At 38.3% G+C, this 25,935-nt stretch overlaps 2 non-coding genes across 2 annotated transcripts; one reads left to right on the forward strand and one right to left on the reverse strand.

Moving 5' to 3' along the window:
• The first annotated feature begins 20,056 nt into the window (after nt 1-20,056).
• On the forward strand, nt 20,057-20,129 carry TRNAE-UUC. The gene has a single exon. It is a non-coding gene; the product is annotated as a tRNA-Glu (tRNA).
• A 1,115-nt stretch (nt 20,130-21,244) lies between these two features.
• On the reverse strand, nt 21,245-21,317 carry TRNAE-UUC. Its single transcript has one exon. It is a non-coding gene; the product is annotated as a tRNA-Glu (tRNA).
• Nucleotides 21,318-25,935: the final 4,618 nt, after the last annotated feature.

The raw sequence follows: 25,935 nt of genomic DNA on the forward strand, positions 1-25,935 counted from the left end.
TGGAACTCTCTTGCTTTTTCCATGATCCAGAGGATGTTGGCAATTTTATCTCTGGTTCCTCTCCCTTTTCTAAAACTAGCTTGAACATCAGGGAGTTCACGGTTCACGTATTGCTGAAGCCTGGCTTGGAGAATTTTGAGCATTACTTTACTAGCATGTGAGATGAGTGCAATTGTGTGGTAGTTTGAGCATTCTTTGGCATTGCCTTTCTTTGGAATTGGAATGAAAACTGACCTTTTCCAGTCCTGTGGCCACTGCTGAGATTTCCAAATTTGCTGGCATATTGAGTGCAGCACTTGAACAGCATCATCTTTCAGGATTTGAAACAGCTCAACTGGAATTCCATCACCTCCACTAGCTTTGTTCATAGTGATGCTTTCTAAGGCCCACTTGACTTCATATTCCAAGATGTCTGGCTCTAGATTAGTGATCATTTCATCATGATTATCTGTGTCGTTAAGCTCTTGTTTGTACAGTTCTTCTGTGTATTCTTGCCACCTCTTCTTAATATCTTCTGCTTCTGTTAGGTCCAGACCATTTATGTCCTTTATCAAGCCCATCTTTGCATGAAATGTTCCCTTGGTATCTCTAATTTTCTTGAAGAGATCTCTAGTCTTTCCCATTCTGTTGTTTTCCTCTATTTCTTTGCATTGATCGCTGAAGAAGGCTTTCTTATCTCTTCTTGATATTCTTTGGAACTCTGCATTCAGATGCTTATATCTTTCCTTTTCTCCTTTGTTTTTTGCCTCTCTTCTTTTCACAGCTATTTGTAAGGCCTCCCCAGACAGCCATTTTGCTTTTTTGCATTTCTTTTCCATGGGGATGTTATAGGTAGGGCCTTACCTATATTGTTGGCTAAATGTCATAAAACTGTTGGATGTGAAAATTGGATAAGGAGACAAAAGTTCAGGCTTTCAGGCCCAAACACTAATCAGTAATTAATTTTGGGGTGTCAAAGACAAAAGGCAAAATGTCAAAGGAAAAAGTATCATACTTCTGTTTACTTATTTAATTAATATTTAGAATTTGTTCTGCATTGAACAGTTATTCTATACCAGACACTATTTTAATTGCTTTGTAAATATTAATCCAGTCTTTATAATAACCCTCTGAAATAGGTATTATCCCCCAAGGCACATAGGTTATAAGAAAATTGCTAGATGTCACATGCTTAATAAGTGGAGGAGCCTGGATTTAAACCTAACTCTGAAATGGGTACCCTTAACCACTAAAAGTGAAGTCGCTGAGTAGTGTCCAACTCTCTGTGACCCCATGGACTATATATATAGTCCACCAGGCTCCTCCATCCATAGGATTCTCCAGGCAGGAATACTGGTGTGGAGTTGCCATGTCCTTTTCCAGGGAATCTTCCCGACCCAGGGATCAAACCCAGGTCTCATGCATTGAAGGCAGACACTTTGCCCTCTGAGCCACCCGGGAAGCCCTTGCCACTGTGCATTGTACTAATTTTAAAATATTACTATTTATCCATTTCAAACCACCCAATACTGCTTCTTATTCTTAGGAATAAAATGATATTAATGGAGAATCATTCTCCTTTATTCTCAGATTTTTATCAGAAAGCCCCAAAACTGAGACCAATATAAGTTCAGTTCTGTCGCTCAGTCGTGTCCGACTCTTTGCGACCCCATGAATCGCAGCACTCCAGGCCTCCCTGTCCATCACTAACTCCTGGAATTCACTCAGACTCACATCCATCAAGTCAGTGATGCCATCCAGCCATTTCATCCTCTGTCGTCCCCTTCTCCTCCTGCCCCCAATCCCTCCCACCATCACAGTCTTTTCCAATGAGTCAACTCTTCGCATGAGGTGGCCAAAGTACTGGAGTTTCAGCTTTAGCATCATTCCTTCCAAAGAAATCCCAGGACTGATCTCCTTCAGAATGGACTGGTTGGATCTCCTTGCAGTCCAAGGGACTCTCAAGAGTCTTCTCCAACACCACAGTTCAAAAGCATCAATCTTTGGCACTCAACCTTCTTCACAGTCCAACTCTCACATCCATACATGACCACAGGAAAAACCATAGCCTTGACTAGACGGACCTTAGTCAGCAAAGTAATGTCTCTGCTTTTCAATATGCTATCTAGGTTGGTCATAACTTTTCTTCCAAGGAGTAAGCGTCTTTTAATTTCATGGCTGCAGTCACCATCTGCAGTTATTTTTGGAGCCCCCCAAAATAAAGCCTGACACCGTTTCCATTGTTTCCCCATCTATTTCCCATGAAGTGATGGGACCTGATGCCATGATCTTCGTTAGATAGACTTGGATAACTGTGATATTGAATGGTTTGCCTTGGAGACGAAAAGAGATCATTCTGTCATTTTTGAGATTGCATCCAAGTACTGCATTTCAGACTCTTTTGTTGACCATGATGGCTACTCCATTTCTTCTGAGGGATTCCTGCCCACAGTAGTAGATATAATGGTCATCTGAGTTAAATTCATCCATTCCAGTCCATTTTAGTTTGCTGATTCCTAGCATGTAGACGTTCACTCTTGCCATCTCCTGTTTGACCACTTCCAATTTGCCTTGATTCATGGAGCTGACATTCCAGGTTCCTATGCAATATTGCTCTTTACAGCATTGGACCTTGCTTCTATCACCTGTCACATCCACAGCTGGGTATTGTTTTTGCTTTGGCTTCATCCCTTCATTCTTTCTGGAGTTATTTCTCCACTGATCTCCAGTAGCATATTGGGCACCTATATAAAGAGAGGCAAAAAGAATCTCTGCCTCCCAAAACAAGGTGTTAGACCATGTGTTGATCACGGGATGGCAGAGTAGAATGACATGTGCGCAACTTCTTAAGAACTCCAAAATTACAACTTGTTGCTGAACAACCATTTACAGGAGAATGTTGGATTCCACCAGAAAAAAAAACCATCCCATGTCCAAGGGCAAAGGAGAAGCCCAAGCAAGATGGTAGGAGGGGTGAAGTCACATTTAGAAATAAACCCTATACCCACCAGAGACACTTGGAGGGCTCAAACAAACCTTGTGCACACCAGGACCCAGAGACCCCACAGAGACTGAACCAGAACTGTGTTTGAGTGTCTCCTGCAGAGATATGGGTCAGCACTGGCCTGCTGCAGGGGCAGGGACTCTGGGTGCAGCAGACCTGGGTATGGCATAAGCCCTCTTGGAGGAGGTCACCATTAACCCCATCATAGAGCTGCCAGAACTTACAAAGGACTGAGGAAATAGACTCTTGGAAGACACAGACAAAACCTTGTGTGCACCAGGACCAGGAGAAAGGAGCAGTGGCCCCACAAGAGACTTACTCAGACTTGCCTGTGAGTATCCAGGAGTCCCTGGTGGAGGTGTAGGTCAGCAGTGGCCTGCTGCAGGGTAGGGGGCACTGACTGCCGCAGTGCCTGCATGGGACATTTTGAAGGAGGTCACCATTATCTTCATTACCTCCACCATAGTTTGGCCTCAGGTCAAACAATAGGGAGGGAACACAGCCCCACCCATTAACAGAAAATTGGATTAAAGAGTTACTGAGCATGGCCCTGCCCATCAGAACAAGACTCAGTTTCCCCTCAGTCTTTCCCATCAGAAAACTTCCATTAGCCTCTTATCCTTCTCCATCAAAGAGCAGACAGACTGAAAACCATAGCCACAGAAAACTAACCAATCTGATCACATGGACCACAGCCTTGTCTAACTCAATGAAACTATGAGCCATGCCATGTAGGGCCACCCAACGTGGCAGGTCATGGTGGAGAGTTCTGACAAAACATGGTCCACTGGAGAAGGGAATGGCAAACCACTTCATTATTTTTGCCTTGAGAACCCAAAGAACAGTATGAAAAGGTTGTGGATATGGCTGGTGATGAAAGTAATGTCCAATGCTGTAAGAGCAATATTGCATAGGACCTGGAATGTTAGGTCCATGAATCAAAGTAAATTGGAAGTGGTCAAACAGGAGATAGCAAGAGTGAGCATGGACATTTTAGGAATCAGGGAACTAAAATGGACTGGAATGAGTGAATTTAACACAGATGACCATATAATTATCTAATATTGTGGGCAAGACTCCCTTAGAAGAAATGGAGTAGCCCTCAAAGTCAACAAAAGAGTCTGAAATGCAGTATTTGGATGAAAGCTCAAAAGCAACAGAATTAACTGTCTTTGTTTCCATGGCAGACCATTCAATATCAGAATAATCCAAGTCTGTGCCTGGACCAGTAATGCAGAAGAAACTGAAGTTGAATGGTTCTATGATCCTACAAGACTTTCTAGAACTAACATCCAAAAAGATGTCCTTTTCATTATAGCTGACTGGAATGCAAAAGTAGGAATTCAAGAGATACATGGGGTAACAGGAAAATTTGGACTTGGAGTACAAAACGAAGCAGGGCAAAGGCTAACAGAGTTTTGCCAAGAGAATGCACTGGTCATATCAAATATCCTTTTCCAACAACACAAGAGAAGACCTTACACACGGACATCACCACATTGTCAATACCAAAATCAGATGGATTATCATCTTTGCAGCCAAAGATGGAAAAAATAAAGAAAGTGAAAGTGAACTCACTCATTCATGTCCAACTCTTTGCGACCCCATGGATTGGAGCCTACCAGGCTCCTCTGTCCATGGAATTTTCCAGGTAAGATTACTGAAGTGGGTTGCCATTTCCTTCTCCAAGGGATCTTCCTGACTCACGGATCGAACCCAAGTCTCCTGTATTACAGGCAGACATGTTACCATCTGAGCCACCCAAAGATGGGGAAGCTCTGTACAGTCAGCAAAAACAAGACTGGAAGCTGACTGTGGATCAAATCATGAACTTATTGCACAATTTAGACTTAAATTGGAGAAAGTAGGCAAAACCACTAGACCATTCAAGTATGACCTAAATCAAATCCCTTATGATTATACAGTGGAAGTGACAGGTAGATTGAAGGGATTAGATCTGCTAGACAGAGTGCCTGAAGAACTATGGGTAGAGGTTCATGACATTGTACAGGAGGCAGTGATCAAGACCATCTCCAAGAAAAAGGAAAGCAAAACAGCAGAATGTTTTTCTGAGGAGGCCTTATAAATCGCTGAGAAAAGAAGAGAAGCTAAAGGCAAAGGAGAAAAAGAAAGATATACCCATCTGAAGGTAGAGTTCCAAAGAAAAGTGAGGAGAGATAAGAAAGCCTTCCTCAGTGAGCAATGCAAAGAAACAGAGAAAAACAATAGAATGGGAAAGACTAGAAATCTCTTCAGGAAAATGAGAGATACAAGGGAACATTTCATGCAAAGATGGGCTCAATAAAGAACAGAAAAGGTATGGACCTAACAAAAGTAGAAGATAGTAAGAAGAGGTGGCAAGACTACACAGCAGAAATAAATAAAAAAGATCTTCACGACCAAAATAACAATGATGGTGTGATCACTCACCTATAGCCAGACATCCTGGAATGAGAAGTCAAGTGGGCCTTGGGAAGCATCACTACGAACAAAGCTAGTGAAGGTGATGGAATTCCAGCTGAGCTATTTCAAATCTTAAAAGATGATGCTGTGAAAGTGCTGCACTCTATATGTCAGCAAATTTCGAAAACTCAGCAGTGGCCACAGAACTGGAAAAGGTCAGTTTTCATTCCAATTCCAAAGAAAGGCAATGCCAAATAATGCTCAAACTACCACACAATTGCACTCATCTCACACAGTAGCAAAGTATTGCTCAAAATCCTCCAAGCCAGGCTTCAGCAGCACATGAACCATGAACTTCCAGATGTTCAACCTGGTATTAAAAAAGGCAGAGGAAACAGATATCAAATTGCCAACATCCACTGGATCATCGAAAAGCAAGAGTTCCAGAAAACCATCTACTTCTGCTTTATTGACTACACAAAATTCTTTGACTTTGTGGATCACAACAAACTATATAAAATTCTTCAAGAAATGGGAATACCAGATACCTGACCTGCCTGCTGAGAAATCTGTATGCAGGTCAAGAAACAACAGGTAGAACCAGGCATGAAACAGACTGGTTCCAAATCGGGAAAGTAGTATGTCAAGGCTGCATATTGTCACCTTGATTATTTAACTTATATGAAGAGTACATCCTGAAAAATGTCAGGCTGGATGAAGCAGAAGCTGGAATCAAGATTTCTGGGAGAAATATCAATAACCTCAGATATGCAGATGACATTACCCTTATGGCAGAAAGTGAGGAGGAACTAAAGAGCCTCTTGATGAAAATGAAAGAGGAGAGTGAAAAAGCTTGCTTAAAACTGAACATTCAGAAAACTAAGATCATGGCATCCAGTCCCATCACTTCATGGCAAATAGATGGGGAAACGATGGAAACAATGAGAGACTTTTTGGGAGCTTCAAAATCACTGCAGATAGTGACTACAGCCATGAAATTAAAAGACTCTTACTCCTTGGAAGAAAAGCTATGATCCAAAAATCTGCAAGCAATAAATGCTGGAGAGGGTGTGGAGAAAAGGGAACCCTCCTACACTGTTGGTGGGAATGCAAACTAGTACAGCCACTATGGAGAACAGTGTGGAGATTCCTTAAAAAATTGCAAATAGAACTACCTCATGACCCAGCAATCCCACTTCTGGGCATACACACTGAGGAAACCAGAATTGAAAGAGACACGTGTACCCCAATGTTCATCGCAGCACTGTTTATAATAGCCAGGACATGGAAACAACCTAGATGTCCATCAGCAGATGAATGGATAAGAAAGCTGTGGTACATATACACAATGGAGTATTACTCAGCTGTTAAAAAGAATACATTTGAATCAGTTCTGATGAGATGGATGAAACTGGAGCCGATTATACAGAGTGAAGTAAGCCAGAAAGAAAAACACCAATACAGTATACTAACACATATATATGGAATTTAGAAAGATGGCAATGACGACCCTGTATGCAAGACAGGAAAAAAGACACAGATGTGTATAACGGACTTTTGGACTCAGAGGGAGAGGGAGAGGGTGGGATGAGTTGGGAGAATGGCATTCTAACATGTATACTATCATGTAAGAATCAAATCGCCAGTCTATGTCTGACACAGGATACAGCATGCTTGGGGCTGGTGCATGGGGATGACCCAGAGAGATGTTATGGGGAGGGAGGTGGGAGGGGGGTTCATGTTTGGGAACGCATGTAAGAATTAAAGATTTTAAAATTAAAAAAATAAAAAACTAAAAAAGAAAAGAAAAGAAAAGAAAAGCTATGACCAACCTAGACAGCATATTAAAAAACAGAGACATTACTTTGGCAAGAAAAGTCCATCTAGTCAAAGCTATGGTTTTTCCAGTAGTTGTGTGTGAATGTGAAAGTTGGACTATAAAGAAAGCTGAGTGCTGAAGATTTGATGCTTTTGAACTGTGGTGTTGGAGAAGATTCTTGAGAGTCCCTTGGACAGCAAGGAGATCCAGCCAGTCCATCCTAAAGGAAATCAGTACTGAATATTCATTGGAAGGAATGATGCTGAAGCTGAAACTCCAACACTTTGGCCACCTTTTGCAAAAAAGTAACTCACTGGAAAAATCCCTTATGCTGGAAAGATTGAAGCCAGTAGGAGAAAGGGATGACAGAGGATGAGATGGTTGGATGACATCACTGACTCGATGGACGTGAGTTTGAATAAGCTCTGGGTGTCAGTGATGGACAGGGAGGCCTGGCGTGCTGCAGTCCATTGGGTTGCAAAGAGTTGGACATGACTGAGTAACTGAACTGTTAGTGATACTGATAGACCATATTTGTGGAGAATGCTAAAATGCTACATAGTCATTGAGGTTGTAGGAACACAAATAACAGGAGAAAACATTTGATGTGCTTGCCAGTGTTTTATGGAAAAAGAGAAAGCTGCATTTCTCCCTCTCTTTTAGCCAATCAGGAAAGGGGATCTATAATAGAACCACTCAGGGCGGTGGTCATGAGTCTCTCAGTGTCAAGAACGTCCTGGATCTGATGTTGGAAGCACACCTATATATGGCCAACAAGTTAAGTCTGAACCTAGGTGGTAATAAATGATGAAACTAAATGATGCAGCTGTATCAAGCTTTAATTTCCCAAAATGAAAAAGGTCAAATATAGAGCAATGGTTTTATTGTATGGACTAATTTTATGAATAAGGGGGTTATATGATGATAGATGTAGATATACATATAATACATATAGATAGATATAGATATGGTCTGGAAACGTGTCTAGTATTTTTGTTAAAAACATCTGTGCTACAAGAAGTTTTCCTGCATGTAGCTTCACTACACAGCTAAATGGCCATAAGGCAATTTGCTGTAAAATACAAAGGGCTCCCCAGGTGGTGTAGTGGTAAAGAACAAAAGCTATCAATGCAGGAAATGCAAGAGACTCGGGTTTGATCCCTAGTCAGGAAGACCTCCAGGAGTAGAAAGCGGCAACAATTTGAATATTCTTGCCTGGAAAATTCCATGGACAGAGGAGCCTGGTGGGCTACGGTCCATGGGCTCACAAAGAGTTGGGCATGATTGAGTACACACACACACACACATACACACACACATAAAATATTAAAAATAAAATAAAAGACTGGCAGAGACACGTGTGACCAAGGTGGTAGAGTAGGAAGACCCAGAGCTCACCTTGTCACACAGGCATACCAAAATTACAACTACTTACAGATCAACTGTCAATGAGAATGACCTGAGCAGAAACAATCTTCTACAACCAAAGATATAAAGAAGGAACTACAATGAGATGGGTAGGAGGGGCAGAGTTGCAGTATAGTCAACACCGTATACCCTTGGGTGAGTGACCTAAAAATGGAGGAATAATTACAGTTGCATAGGTTTTCCCCTAGGGCTGAGAGGTGTGAGCCCCACTCAGGTTCTCCAGCATAGGGTTTTGCACTAGTAAGAGGAGCCCCCAGAACATTTGACTATGAAGACCACTGTGACTTGCTTTTGGGAGAGTGAAAGGGTTGTAGGAAACCATGACTCTGCTTTTAAACTGTGCACACATTTTCCTTTGTTGTGCAGAAGCTTTTAATTTTAATTAGATCCCATGTGTTTATTTTTGCTTTTATTTCCAGAATTCTGGGGGGTGGATCATAGAGGATCTTGCTGTGATTTATGTCGGAGAGTGTTTTGCCTATGTTCTCCTCTAGGAGTTTTATAGTTTCTGGTCTTACATTTAGGCCTTTAATCCATTTTGAGTTTATTTTTGTGTGTGGTGTTAGAAAGTGATCTAGTTTCATTCTTTTACGAGTGGTTGACCAGTTTTCCCAGCACCACTTGTTAAAGAGATTGTCTTTACTCCATTGTATATTCTTGCCTCCTGTGTCAAAGATAAGGTGTCCATATATGTGTGGATCTATCTCTGGGCTTTCTATTTTGTTCCATTAAGGTGGAAAGACAGCCTTCTGAATGGGAGAAAATAATAGCAAATGAAGCAACTGACAAACAACTAATCTCAAAAATATACAAGCAACTTATGCAGCTCAATTCCAGAAAAATAAACGACCCAATCAAAAAATGGGCCAAAGAACTAAATAGACATTTCTCCAAAGAAGACATACAGATGGCTAACAAACACATGAAAAGATGCTCAATATCACTCATTATTAGAGAAATGCAAATCAAAACCACAATGAGGTACCACTTCACACCAGTCAGAATGTCTGTGATCAAAAAGTCAGCAAGCAATAAATGCTGGAGAGGGTGTGGAGAAAAGGGAACCCTTCTACACTGTTGGTGGGAATGCAAGCTAGTACAGCCACTATGGAGAACAGTGTGGAGATTCCTTAAAAAATTGCAAATAGAACTGCCTTATGACCCAGCAATCCCACTTCTGGGCATACACACTGAGGAAACCAGAATTGAAAGAGACAGTCTTTTCCAATGAGTCAACTCTCCGCATGAGGTGGCCAAAGTACTGGAGGTTCAGCTTTAGCATCATTCCCTCCAAAGAAATCCCAGGGCTGATCTCCTTCAGAATGGACTGGTTGGATCTCCTTGCAGTCCAAGGGACTCTCAAGAGTCTTCTCCAACACCACAGTTCAAAAGCATCAATTCTTCAGTGCTCAGCCTTCTTCACAGTTTAACTCTCACATCCATACATGACCACAGGAAAAACCATAGCCTTGACTAGACAGACCATAGTCAGCAAAGTAATGTCTCTGCTTTTCAATATACTATCTAGGTTGGTCATAACTTTTCTTGCAAGGAGTAAGTGTCTTTTAATTTCATGGCTTCAGTCACCATCTGCCGTGATTTTGGAGCCCCCCAAAATAAAGTCTGACACTATTTCCATTGTTTCCCCATCTATTTCCCATGAAGTGATGGGACCTGATGCCATGATCTTCGTTTTCTGAATGTTGAGCATTAAGCCAACTTTTTCACTCTCCACTTTCACTTTCATCAAGAGGCTTTTTAGTTCCTCTTCACTTTCTGCCATAAGGGTGGTGTCATCTGCATATCTGAGGTTATTGATATTTCTCCCAGCAATCTTGATTCCAGCTTGTGTTTCTTCCAGTCCAGCGTTTCTCATGATGCATTCTGCATAGAAGTTAAATAAGCAGGGTGACAATATACAGCCTTGACGCACTCCTTTTCCTATTTGGAACCAGTCTGTTGTTCCATGTCCAGTTCTAACTGCTGCTTCCTGACCTGCATAGATTTTTCAAGAAGCAGGTCAGGTGGTCTGGTATTCCCATCTCTTTCAGAATTTTCCACAGTTTATTGTGATCCACACAGTCAAAGGCTTTGGCATAGTCAATAAAGCAGAAATAGGTGTTTTTCTGGAACTCTCTTGCTTTTTCCATGATCCAGCAGATGTTGGCAATTTGATCTCTGGTTCCTCTGCCTTTTCTATAACCAGCTTGAACATCAGGAAGTTCACGGTTCACGTATTGCTGAAGCCTGGCTTGGAGAATTTTGAGCATTACTTTACTAGGGTGTGAGATGAGTGCAATTATGCGGTAGTTTGAGCATTCTTTGGCATTGCCTTTCTTTGGAATTGGAATGAAAACTGACCTTTTCCAGTCCTGTGGCCACTGCTGAGTTTTCCAAATTTGCTGGCATATTGAGTGCAGCACTTTCACAGCATCATCTTTCAGAATATGAAATAGCTCTACTGGAATTTCATCACCTCCACTAGCTTTGTTCGTAGTGATGCTTTCCAAAGCCCATTTGACTTCACATTCCAGGATGTCTGGCTCTGGATTAGGGATCACATCATCATGATTATCTAGCTCGTGAAGATTTTTTTTTTGTATAGTTCTTCTGTGTATTCTTGCCACCTCTTCTTAACATCTTCTGGTTCTGTTAGGTCCAGACCTTTTCTGTCCTTTATCAAGCCCATCTTTGCATGAAATGTTCCCTTGGTATCTCTAATTTTCTTGAAGAGATCTCTAGTCTTTCCCATTTTGTTCTTTCTCTCTATTTCTTTGCATTGATCACTGAAGAAGGCTTTCTTATCTCTTCTTTCTATTCTTTAGAACTCTGCATTCAGATGCTTATATCTTTCCTTTTCTCCTTTGCTTTTCACTTCTCTTCTTTTCACAGCTACTTGTAAGGTCTCCCCAGACAGCCATTTTGCTTTTTTGCATTTCTTTTCCATGGGGATGATCTTGATCTCTGTCTCCTGTACAATGTCATGAACCTCATTCCATAGTTCATCAGGCACTCTATCTATGAGATCTAGGCCCTTAAGTCTATTTCTCACTTAAGTCATACCTGAATGGTCTAGCGATTTTCCTTACTTTCTTCAATTTGAGCCTGAATTTTGTAATAAGGAGTTCATGATCTGTGCCATAGTCAGCTCTTGGTCTTGTTTTTGTTGACTGTATAGAGCTTCTCCATCGTTGGCTGCAAAGAATATAATCAATCTGATTTTGGTGTTGACAGTCTGGTGATGTCCATGTGTCGAGTCTTCTCTTGTGTTGTTGGAAGAGGGTGTTTTCTATGACCAGTGCATTTTCTTAGTGAAACTCTATTAGTCTGTGCCCTGCTTCATTCTGCATTCCAAGGCCAAATTTGCCAGTTATTCCAGGTGTTTCTTGACTTCCTACTTTTCCACTCTTGGCGAACCCATGGACTGTAGTCTACCAGGCTCTTCCATCCAAGGGATTTTCCAGGCAAGAGTACGGGAGTGGGGTGCCATTGCCTTTCCATGAAACCAAACTATCAACCAGTTATTTTATCATTTAGGACCAAATTGCCTTATGGCAAATTAATTGTGTGGAAAAACTGCTGTGGCAAAGATTTGTAATAATAGTGCACACTAATAATTATTCTCAATTGATTTCTTAGGTTACCTATCACATCTTCTCCCCTTAATAATACATATTTAATCATGAGATTTTTTCCTGCCAGTGTCAAAAATTATATATTGGTTAGCATAGCAGGATCTCCTAAAATCTGATAGAGCAGAAATCACTTAAAGAATTTTCATTAGAACATTAACATATTTAAATTATAACTCTTGTGTGATTCCATAGCAATTGTGATATTAGAAATGAAATTTCATCAGTATGTGTAAAATAGAAATCATACTTGAAATATGAGCAAGTTGTACATGATAAAAGAGTACTATTTCTCAAAATAAAAAAAATAAAAGAATGATGATGGAACATTTCTTGAAACCCTCTGCTTTCTATGGGAAAGACAGTAAGACTTGGTAGAACAAAATAAAAGCATTTATAATTCAAAATATGTCCAAAATATTAGGATGATTTGTTACTCAAAAAAAATCTTATGCTACATCCCAAATATCTATATTGAAAAATGGGTAGCATATACTTTCTGTCTTAAAGTTATGGGTGATTGCTCTAAAATTGAAACTGACTACTTGCATATACAATTGAACCAGTAAGATAGAGTTGTAATATTTAAAATGTCTGATTTTAAGAAGTGCTAATGGAGGCTTCCCAGGTGGCACTAGCAGTAGATAACCTGCCGGCCAAAAGCTGGAGACTTAACAGACATGGGTTAGATTCCTGGGTTGGAAAGATCCCCTGGAGAAGAAAATGACGACATGCTTGAGTATTCTTGCCTGGGAAATTCCATGGACAGAGGAGCCTGGTGGGCTACAGTCCGTGCCTATGTGCATGCTAAGCCACTTTATTCTTGTCTGACTCTTTGCGACCCTATGGACTATAGCCCCCCAGGTTCTTCTGATCATAGGAATCATGATCCAGGCAAGAATACTGGAGTGGGTTTCCATACCTTCCTCCAGCTGGTCTTCCTGACCCAGGGATTGAACCCACGTCTCTTATATCTCCTGCATTGGCAGGTGGGCTCTTGACCACTGGTGCCACCTGGAAGCCCTAGCACCACCAGCGTGCATGCAGTGGCAGCCCCAAAAATTTCTTGATTCAGAGTTACAAGACATTTTCCATCAATAATTTTAACCATTATTTCAACTTACACTACTGTAAAAATTCCTCCCTGTTTCAGAAGTTTGAATGATACCAAAAGGGGCACATTCCAAGTTTAAATTTCAAGGAACTCCATATTTCTCAAACCTCTCTCTTTCTCTCTCTGGCCCACTATACTAAAATTCCAAAGAACCTTATCACTTATAGTCACTTGTACAGTTCTACATCTAAATCTGAAATCCAGAAAATGATTCCTTTCCAGTATACCTGCTAATAATACATGTCTACTATTGGTGTTTATATATATATTTAATTTTTTACTGAATTGTACAAAGAAGTACACATGTAAGAACTCAATCAGTTATTAAAAAGTTAATACATTTATATGGCCACTTCCCGGATTAGGAAATAAAGCATTGCTAGCACATCAGCTTCCTTCTTCAGTACCTCCCAGTTACTACCTCCACCCTTTTTCAAAAGCAACCACCATTCTAACCCCATAGATTAGGTTTTTCTGAGTCATATGCTGTGGTTTGTTTTTCACTAAACATTATGTTTGAAATATTCATCCATATAATTGTATGTAGTTATTATTTATTCATTTTCACTGTTATTATAAACCATTATATGACTGCTGCTGCTGCTAAGTCACTTCAGTCGTGTCCGACTCTGTGCAACCCCCTAGATGGCAGCCCACCAGGCTCCCCCGATTCTCCAGGCAAGAACACTGGAGTGGATTGCCATTTCCTGCTCCAATGCATAAAAGTGAAAAGTGAAAGTGAAGTCGCTCAGTTGTGTCCAACTCTTTGCGGCCCCATGGACTGCAGCCTACCAGGCTCCTCCGCCCATGGGACTTTCCAAGCAAGAGTACTGGAGTGGAGTGCCATTGCCTTCTCCAATATTACAGCTAATCCCACACGAAATGATTAGCAGAAATGAGTATTAACAATTATATGTGAAAATATTTGACAATGTAGAAGAAATGGATAAATCTGTAGAAACATATGACCTACTAAGAGTAAATCAAGAAGAAATAAGAAGCCCAATGTCACAGGCAACAAAAGAAAAAATATTAATAGACAAATTGAATTCATGAAAATCAAAATTATTTTTTAAAATTTATTTATTTATTTTAATTGGAGGCTAATTACTTTGCAATATTGTAGTGGTTTCTGCCATACATTGACATGAATCAGTCATGGGTGTATATGTGTCCCCCATTCTGAGCCCCCCTCCTTCCCCATCCCATCCCTCAGGGTTGTCCCAGTGCACTGGCTTTGAGTGCCCTGTTTCATGCATTGAACTTGGAGTGATGATCTGCTTCACATATGGTGATATACATGTTTTAATGCTAGTCTCTCAAATCATCCCACCCTTGCCTTCTCCCACAGAGTCCTCTGTTCTTTATATCTGTGTCTCTTTTGCTGTCTCATGTATAGGGTTATTGTTGCCATCTTTCTAAATTCTGTATATATGCATTAATATACTGTATTGGTGTTTTTCTTTCTTACTTCACTCTGTAGAATTTGGCATCAAAACACTCTTAATGCCCCAGGCTATCCCTTCTTGAGCTGAGACCATTCTGTTTGAGTCTGCTTTAACTGCAATAAAAAGCCTGGTGACCTTTAAAAAAAATACTATCAACAGAGTAAAAGGATAACCCATAGAATAGAGGAGAATATTTGAAAATTATGAATCTGATAAGGGATTGATATCCAGAATATATAAAGAACACCAAAAATTCAACAATAAAAATAGAAATGACCTAATTTAAATATTGGTTTACTTAAATGGTTGTCCAAAGAAGATACACAAATGTCCAATAAGCACATGAAAATATGCTCAGCATCACTAATCACTAGGGAAATGCAAATCAAAACTACACTGAGATATCACTTCAGTCCCACTAGGATAGATACTATGAAAAAAATAGAAAATAAGAAAGTTGGTGAGGATGTGGAAAAATTGGAACCTTTGTGGACTATTGGAGTGTGAAGTTGTAAATCCACTATGGAAAACAATGTGGCAGAACTCTCCAAAATTAATAATAGAACTACTATATGATCTAGAAATTCCACTTTTGGGTATATATACAAAAAAATTGAAAGCAGAAGTATATTTATAGGGTATATTTGTACACCCATGTTGATAGCAGCCTTGTTTATTATAATAGCTTAAATGTGGAAGCCTCTCAAGTGTCCATTGATAAATAAATGGACAAGCAAAATGTGATATATACATACATACAATGGACTATTACTCACCCTTAGAAAGAAGAAAATTTTGACATATACTACAATAGGGATCATCCTTGAAGACATTATATTAAGTGAAATAAGTCATTCACAAAAAGACAAATGCTATATGATTTCCCTTATTTAAGGTAATTGAAATAGCCAAAATCATAGAGACAGAAAGTAGAATGGTAGTCCTTAGAGACTAGGGAGAGAGGAAAATGGGGAGGTATTGTTTAATGAGCATGGAATTTCAATTTTACAAGATGAAAAGAAATAGAGATGGATAATGGTGATGGTTGCAATTTATAAATGTATTTAGTGCCACTGAACTGTACAGCTAAAAGTGATTAAGATGTCTTTTTAAAGTAAAGTAAAAATCTATGTGTGTGGGAGGTTATACTTGTGATTCATATAACTGTATATTTATGAATCATGGAGTTGGTGATGGACAGGGGGGCCTGGCATGCTCCAGTCCATTGTGTCACAAAGGGTCAGACACTACTGAGTGACTGAACTGAACTGAACTGATACACCTTGAATACTTCTCTCTGAATTCAAAGAAAGGATAAAAAGGAATTTGTTATACAATTGCTGTATGATTTGTTGCTATTAATAATAAAACTGGCTTTTTAATTTTTCCCCAAATCTGACCTGAGTATATTCAGATTTTAAAATGTAACACAAAATATTACAATAAAACCACTTGAATTCCTAAATTGAAATACCATTTCTTCTCTTTGGTGATGGTGCATAGCATTTACATGGCACTATACAGAAAATGTTTTTTTCAAATATTTGCAGTAAAAGTTTCATATATTTGATTTAAAATGTACTAAAAATTAGTCCATTATAGAAAAATATCCAGTGAATTTTTCACTTCTTCCACAGCATTTAGCAAGTGTACATAGTGTTGCTGAGCAATATTCTCTCTGTTTTAACTTATGAGTGGAGGATCATGTTTTGTAATAAAAATGAAAAAAACTGAGAATGCAAGAACAGGGTTATTTAGTATAGTAGTGAAACTTGCAACAAAGTGAAATTGACATACTTAATCATATGCAAAGTTATTAAAGCTTGAATGATAATTATTCTGAAATATTATGGAAATGACAGTTACTGGTATTGCTTTCCCCTGATCAAATCACTTATTTCTAAAGTTGAGAATATTGTGGGACAACACATTATTTGAAGGTACTTTGTCAAACTGAGCTTTAAAGTTTCCATTGTAACTTTCGTCTAACCATCCATATCTACCTTCTACACTTACATAGACTCTGAGTCACTTAACTTTCTTCATAGCAGTTATCAAATACCTGAAGATATCTATCTTTGCCTTATCTCACCATCATGTTTTTCCTGTTCCAAGCAGAGCAACTCAGTTTCTCTTAACTGTTCATCATAGGATATTTTTTAAGCTCCTAAAACTGTTGATTAAATTCTTATGAATATTTTAATGGTATTTTTCTCTCCCCAAAGAGATATAATCTATTCATATCCTATATGTGATATGAAACTTAGAAATGGTGATGTGATTATTTTATTCCTTGATCTATATAATCTGTTTATTTGCATCTACTGCTTGAATTATACTATTTCCAAACAAACATTTTTTGAAGCATTATTTAACACAGCAAGATGTACCCATTTTAAGAGTTCATTTCTATATGTTTTGACAATTTATAGACAGAGGAACCTGGTGGGCTACAGTCCATGGGGTCGCAAAGAGTCAGGCACAACTGAGCAACTAAGCACAAGCACACATAAAGCATTATGCTTCTTAGGGACTGAATGTTTGTGTCCAGTTAGAATTCATATTTTGAATCCCTAACCTCCATTGTGACTATATCTGGAGATAGGGCCTCTAAGTAATTAAGTTTATATAAGGTAATAAGGGTGGGCCCTTAACCAATAGGATTAATGTCCTCATAAGAAAGGTATTCCAGAGAGCTGTCTCTTTGTGTCTGCATACATGCTTTGAGGAAAGTCCATGTGAGGACACAGCGTTATAAGTCAACTACATACTTCAGTAAAAAATTTTTAATTTAAAAAACAGTTGTGAATGTACTTGAAGTGAAAGTGTTAGTCACTCCATCATGTCTGACTCTTTGCAACCCCATGGATTGTAGACCTACAGGTTCCTATGTCTATGGGATTCTTCAGGTAACAATACTGGAGTGGGTAGCCAGTCCTTTAACCAAGGATTGTTCCTGACCCAGGGATTAAACCCAGGTCTCCTGCATTGCAGGAAGATTCTTTACTGTTTGAGCCACCAGGAAAGCTATTAATTCATCCATATTTTTTGTGTGTTTCAGTAGTTCAGTTCAGCTCAGTTCAGTTGCTCAGTCATGTCCGACTCTTTGCGGCCCCATGAATTGCAGCACGCCAGGCCTCCCTGTCCATCACCAACTCCCAGAGTTCACTCAGACTCACGTCCATCGAGTCCGTGATGCCATCCAGCCATCTCATCCTCTGTCGTCCCCTTCTCCTCCTGCCCCCAATCCCTCCCAGCATCAGAGTCTTTTCCAATGAGTCATCTCTTTGCATGAGATGGCCAAAGTACTGGAGTTTCAGCTTCAGCATCATTCCCTCCAAAGAAATCCCAGGGCTGATCTCCTTCAGAACGGACTGGTTGGATCTCCTTGCAGTCCAAGGGACTCTCAAGAGTCTTCTCCAACACCACAATTCAAAAGCATCAATTCTTCGGCACTCAGCCTTCTTCACAGTCCAACTCTCACATCCATACATGACCACAGGAAAAACCATAGTCTTGACTAGATGGACCTTTGTTGGCAAAGTAATGTCTCTGCTTTTCAATATACTATCTAGGTTGATCATAACTTTCCTTCCAAGGAGTAAGTGTCTTTTAATTTCATGGCTGCAGTCACCATTTGCAGTGATTTTGGAGCCCAAAATAATAAAGTCTGACACTGTTTCCACTGTTTCCCCATCTATTTCCCATGAAGTGATGGGACCTGATGCCATGATCTTCGTTTTCTGAATGTTGAGCTTTAGGCCAACTTTTTCACTCTCCACTTTCACTTTCATCAAGAGGCTTTTTAGTTCCTTTTCACTTTCTGCCATAAGGGTGGTGTCATCTGCATATCTGAGGTTATTGATATTTCTCCCAGCAATCTTGATTCCAGCTTGTGCTTCCTCAGTGAAGCATTTCTCATAATATACTCTGCATAGAAGTTAAATAAGCAGGGTGACAATATATAGCCTTGACGTACTCCTTTTCCTATTTGGAACCAATCTGTTGTTCCATGTCCAGTTCTAACTGTTGCTTCCTGACCTGCATATAGGTTTCTCAAGGGGCAGGTCAGGTGGTCTGGTATTCCCATCTCTCTCAGAACTTTCCATAGTTGATTGTGATCCACACAGTCAAAGGCTTTGGCATAGTCAATAAAGCAGAAATAGGTGTTTTTCTGGCACTCTCTTGCTTTTTCCATGATCCAGCGGATGTTGGTAATTTGATCTCTGGTTCCTCTGCCTCTTCTAAAACCAGCTTGAACATCAGGAAGTTCACGGTTCACGTATTGCTGAAGTCTGGCTTGGAGAATTTTGAGCATTACTTTACTAGCATGTGAGATGAGTGCAATTGTGTGGTAGTTTGAGCATTTCAGTAGTACATTCCTTTATTGGTTATGAGTAATATTCCATTTATGGAAATACCAAAATTGGTTGTATCCATTTGCCTGTTGATGAATATTTGGGTTATTTCCAGATTTGGGGTTATTATATTTAAAGCTGCTATCAACATTAATGTGCAAGTCTTGACTTTGATTTTATTTCCTTGGGGCTAATAACTAATAACAGAATTGATGGGTAGTATAGAAAGTGGAAGGTATGCACAAAAATTTGCCAAAATGGGAGTATCATTTTACACTCCCATCAGGAGTATGAGAACAGAAAGTTTTCCACATAGTCATGAATACTTGATTTTGCAGTCTTTTAATTTTATAAATTTTAGTTTGCATATAATGATAATGTATTGCAATTTAATTTTCATTGCTCTGATGACTGATACTGAACATTTAAAAATTTTCATGTCTGTGGGATGTTTATCTTTTTTGTGCAGCATCTGCTCTAATCATTTGCTCATTTTTAATGAGAATTTTCTTCTGTCTATTTATTATTATATTGTAAACATTATTTTTATACTCCTGATACAAATCCTTTATCTGATATACATATTTTGAGTATTTTCCTTAGTTTTGACTTGTTTCTTTTTCCAGATTGTGTCTTTCTAAAATCAGACATTTTGAATTCTATTCAAATTCAATTTTCTATTTTCTTTTCATAGTTTGTGACATTTGTGCCCTGTTTAGTAAAACTCTGCCTCACTTAGGCTCACAAAAACATTCTTGTTTATTCTGTTTTATAAATATAGTTTTACACCTAAGTTTATCATTGGAGCTCAATATTACCTTTATACCAAAGCCAGACAACAACATCAAAAGAAAAGAAAACTACAGGGACTTCCCTGGTGGTCCAATGTTTAGGACTCAGCACTTTCACTGCTGTGGCCCCAGGTTCAGTCCCTGGTCAGGGATCTAAGACACCATGAGCTGCATGGCACAGCTGAAAAAGGGGAAAAAAAAGAAAACTATAGACCAATATTCTTCTTGAGCACAGACTTAAAATCATTAATAAAATATTAGCAAATCAAATACAGAAAATAATATTAAATAGACAATATATCCTCAACTGGATTTATCCTAGAGATGAAGTTTTCATTCATATTTGAATATTGAATGATATAGTTTTCCATATTAATAAATAATAATGAAAACCCAGAAGGTTGTTTCAATTTAACAAAAGATGTGCAGATTCAAGATCATTGGTACACTGAAAACTAAGATATTGCTAGGATAATGAGAGAAAACCTATACAAATATAGAGATATACCATGCTCATGGATTGGAAACTCAAAGTTACAATATCAGTTCTCCCTAAATTCATATGCAGATTCAGTGCAATTCTAATCAATATTCCAGCAGTCTTCTTCATAGAGATTGACAAGTTGATTCTAAATTTATATGGAAATGCAAATTATTCTGAAAACAAAGGGAAAAGATGGAAGAATTATGCTACCTGCTTCATATTATTTTCCTACAAAAATTCCAGGTAGCATAATTCTTCCATCTTTTCCCTTTGTTTTCAGAATAATTTGCATTTCCATATAAATTTAGAATCAACTTGTCAATCTCTATGAAGAAGACTGCTGGAATATTGATTAGAATTGCACTGAATCTGCATATGAATTTAGGGAGAACTGATATTATAACTTTGAGTTTCCAATCCATGAGCATGGTATATCTCTATATTTGTATAGGTTTTCTCTCATTATCCTAGCAATATCTTAGTTTTCAGTGTACCAATGATCTTGAATCTGCACATCTTTTGTTAAATTGAAACAACCTTCTGGGTTTTCATTATTATTTATTAATATGGAAAACTATATCATTCAATATTCAAATATGAATGAAAACTTCATCTCTAGGATAAATCCAGTTGAGGATATATTGTCTATTTAATATTATTTTCTGTATTTGATTTGCTAATATTTTATTAATGATTTTAAGTCTGTGCTCAAGAAGAATATTGGTCTATAGTTTTCTTTTTTTTCCCCTTTTTCAGCTGTGCCATGCAGCTCATGGTGTCTTAGATCCCTGACCAGGGACTGAACCTGGGGCCACAGCAGTGAAAGTGCTGAGTCCTAAACATTGGACCACCAGGGAAGTCCCTGTAGTTTTCTTTTCTTTTGATGTTGTTGTCTGGCTTTGGTATAAAGGTAATATTGAGCTCCTAGAATGAGTTGAAAACTATAATTCACATCCCTTATTTTCTGTGAAAAAATGATAGGCTTGGCATTATTTCTTCCTTCAGTTCAGTTCAGTTGTTCAGTTGTGTCTGACTCTTTGGGACCCTATGGACTATAGCACACCAGGCTTCCCTGTCCATCACCAACTCCTGGAGTTTACTCAAACTCATGTCCATTGAGTCAGTGATGCCATCTAACCATCTCATCCTCTCTAATCCCTTTCTCCTCCTGCCTTCAATCTTTCCCAGCATCAGGGTCTTTTCAAGTGAGTCAATTCTTCCCATTAACTAGCCAAAGTATTGGACTTTCAGCTTCAGGATCAGTCCTTCCAATGAATATCCAGGACTGATTTCCTTTAGGTTGGACTGGTTGGATCTCCTTACAGTCCAAGGGACTTTCAAGAGTATTCTCCAACACCATAGTTCAAAAGCATCAATTCTTTGGCACTCAGCTTTCTTTATAGTCCAACTCTTATATCCATACATGACTACTGGAAAAACCACAGCTTTGACTAGATGGACCTTTGTTGATAAAGTAATGTCTCTGCTTTGTAATATGCTGTCTAGGTTGATCATAGCTTTTCTTCCAAGGAGCAAGCCCCTTTTAATTTCATGGCTGCAGTCACCATCTGCAATGATTTTGGAGCCCCCAAAATAAAGTCTTTCACTGTTTCTGTTGTTTCCCCATCTATTTGCTGTGTGATAAGACCAGATGCCATGATCTTAGTTTTCTGAATGTTGAGTTTTAAGCTAACTTTTTCACTCTGCTCTTTCACTTTCATCAAGAGGCTCTTTAGTTCTTTTTTGCTTTCTGCCATAAAGGTGGTGTCATTTGCATATCTGAGGTTATTGATATTTCTTTTGGCAGTCTTGATTCCAGCTTTTGTTTCATCCAGCCCAGCATTTTGTAATAATGTACTCTACATATAAGTTAAATAATCAAGGTGACAATATGCAGCCTTGATGTACTCCTTTCCTGATATGGAACCAGTCTGTTGTTCCATGTCCAGTTCTGACTGTTGCTTCTTGACCTGCACACAGACTTCTCAGGAGGCAGGGCAGGTGGTCTGGTATTCCCATCTCTTTAAAAATTTTTCACAGTTTGTTGTGATCCACACAATCAAAGGCCTTGGCATAGTCAATAAAGCAGAAGTAGATGTTTTCTGGAATTCTTGCCTTTTTGATGATCCAGCGGATTTTGGCAATTTGATCTCTGGTTCCTCTGCCTTTTCTCAATCTAGTTTGGACATCTGGAAGTTCACGGTTCACGTATTGTTGAAGCCTGGCTTGGAGAATTTTGAGCATTGCTTTGGTAGCATGTGAGATGACTGCGATTGTGCAGTAGTTTGAACATTCATTCGCATTGCTTTTCTTTGGGAATGAAATGAAAACTGACCTTTTCTAGTTTTCATTTCTTCCTTAAGTATTTTAAATAATTTACCTGTGAAGCAACTTGGTTATGGAGTTTTGTTTGTAAGAATGTTATAAATTATGAATTCAGTTTCATTGATAAATATGACTATCCAAATTTTCTAATTTTTATGTCAGATTTAGTGATTTAAGTGATTTCCAGAAGTGTGTTTATTTCATCTAAGTTGTCAAATTTATTGTTAAAATTTTTTAATAGTCTCATCATTATTTTAAATTCCATATGATTGATAATGGTACTCTTTCTTTTATCTCTCATATTTCTAATTTGTTTTCTTTCATTGACTAGATGTTTTCTTTCCATTAACTAGAGGTTTATCAGTTTATTCATATTTTCAAAAAGCCTGCATTTTTTTCATTAAATTTCTCTATTGTTTTTCTGTTTTCTAATTCACTGATTGCAATTCTGAAATTTATTTCCCTTCTTCTTTTTGCTCTGGTTTAACTTGCTGTTTTATTTCTTTATTTTTAGCTTCATGAGATGGCAATTTAGACAGCTGATTTTAGACTTTTGAAAAAAAGCATTTAATGCTATAAATTTCTTGCTAGGTATTGTGCTATCTGCATTCTACACATTCTGATATATTGTGATTTCATTTTCATTCAACTCAAAGCTTTTTCTAATTTCACTTGTAAATTTTTCTTTGGCCTATAATTTATTTCAAAGTATGTTTTTTAGTTTACTAGCATTTCAAATATTTTCAGATATCTTTTTAGTAATTAATTTGTAATTTAATATTTCTGTTTTCAGCAAACATATACTATATAATATGAATTCAGATTTATTGAGATTTGTTGGTTTAGCATATGGTATGTTTTAAAAATTTTTTATTGAAGTTCAGTTGATATATATATATATATATAATGTTACAGGTGTATAGTAAAGTAGTTTACAGTTTTTAATATTTATGCTTCATTTATAGTTATTATGAAATATTTGCTATATTCCCCACATTGTACAATATATCTTTATAGCTTATTTTATACCTAATAATCATGGTCATTTTTTTAAACTATTTGCACTACCATGAAGTGTATACTTAATGATCTTTTTCACAAAGATGACCTGAAAAGTCTCATCAAATTCCTTTTGAAGAGATTTACTTTGAGCAACCAATCAGAAAAATAATCTGACAGATTTTTAGTGTACCAGTGTTGGCTTCTAGGGGCCTCCATTTATTTTTCTAAGTGATCTTGAATCCTCATATTAATAATATAGAATAGTACTGAAGATTGAGGTCAGTCTCTCCAGACATTCTTAAATTTTTGATAAAGTGACATTCTGAGTCTGGAAGCATCATTCCCATTTTTCCTCTAGTCCTCAGCAGTCACTGATGGAGGTCTATTCAGCTTCTCTAATTTATGCAAATATTTAAAAAATACCAGGTAGATTTATATCCATTTTGACCATTAAGGAGAGCCACCCTCAACAAAGGAGGCTGAATGCAAAGGCGGGCAGTGTTTTTTTCTGGTTCTGAGAGGTTCCCAATCATCTCCAAATTATCTTTTTTTTCAAACTATGCTTCCTTTGGAAAGTTAGACATATAATTCTCTCCTTGTTACAGATGGGAACACAGTCATACTGTTAATTATGGGAATTTATCTATCTCTCAGGTATGTCAGAACAGAAAGAAAGACTTAACAAGGATCTTTCTTTGCCACTGAACAAGGATGATCACTTCCAAACTCCCTGTTGAAAGGAAAAGACCTGGGTTTAAGTGATAATTGTGACACTTCTAGTTGTGAAATTTCAACTACAGTACCTTCTCCACAGTTTGGTTTTCTTTTCCGTGTATGCAGGGTAACAATACTTACTTACTTTGCAAGGATATTGTGAGAATTAAAGGTTATTTATATAGAATGTTTTGCATATACTAGATGTTCAATAATAATAGCTCCTATCAATATTATCAACATCTATTGACTCTTAGAAGAAATGGAGTAGATATCATAGTCAACAAAAGAGTCCAAAATACAGTACTTGGATGCAATCTCTAAAATGAGAGAATGATCTCTGTTTGTTTCCAAGGAAAATCATTCAACATCACAGTAATCCAAGTCTATGCCCCAACCAGTAATGCTTAAGAAGCTGAAGTTGAACAGTTCTATGGAGATCTACAAAACCTTCTAGAACTAACACCCAAAAAAGTTGTCCTTTTCATTATAGGGGACTAGAATACAAAAGTAGGAAGTCAAGAAACACTGGACAGGCAAACTTGTCCTTGGAGTATAGAATGAAGCAGGGCAAAGGCTAATAGAGTTTTGCCAGGAAACGCACTGGTCATAGCAAACACCCTCTTCCAACAACACAAGAGAAGACTCTACGCATGGACATCACCAGATGGCCAACATCGAAATCAGATTGATTATATTCTTTGCAGCCAAAGATGGAGAAGCTCTATACAGTCAGCAAAAACAAGGCTGGGAGCTGACTATAGCTCAGATCATGAACTCCTAATTGCCAAATTCAGACTTAAATTGAAGAAAGTGGGGGAAAACCACTAGACCATTCAGGTATGAATCAAACCCCTAACGATTACACAATGGAAGTGAGAAATGCATTCAAGGGACTAGATCTGATAAAGTGCTTGATGAAGTATGGATGGAGATTCATGACATTTTACAGGAGACAGGGATCAAGACCATCCCCAGGAAAAAGAAACGCAAAAAAGCAAAATGGCTGTCTGAGGAGGCATTACAAATAGCTGTGAAAAGAAGAGAAGAGAAAAGCAAAGCAGAAAAGGAAAGATATACCCAATTGAATGCAGAGTTCCAAAGAATAGCAAGGAGAGATAAGAAAGCCTTCCTCAGCAATCAATGCAAAGAAATAGAGGAAAATAATAGAATGAGAAAGACTAGAGATCTCTTCAAGAAAATTAGAGATACCAAGGGAACATTTCATGCAAAGATGGGCTCAATAAATGACTAAATCGTAGGGACCTAAAAGAAGCAGAAGATATTAGGAAGAGTTGGCAAGAATACACAGAAGAACTGTACAAAAATGATCCTCATGATACAGATAATCACAATGGTATGATCACTCACCTAGAGTCAGACATCCTGGAATGTGAAGTCAAGTGGGCCGTAGGAAGCATCACTACGAACAAA

This window comes from Capra hircus (genome assembly GCF_001704415.2).
Source record: "Capra hircus breed San Clemente chromosome X unlocalized genomic scaffold, ASM170441v1, whole genome shotgun sequence".
Classification (NCBI taxonomy): domain Eukaryota; kingdom Metazoa; phylum Chordata; class Mammalia; order Artiodactyla; family Bovidae; genus Capra; species Capra hircus.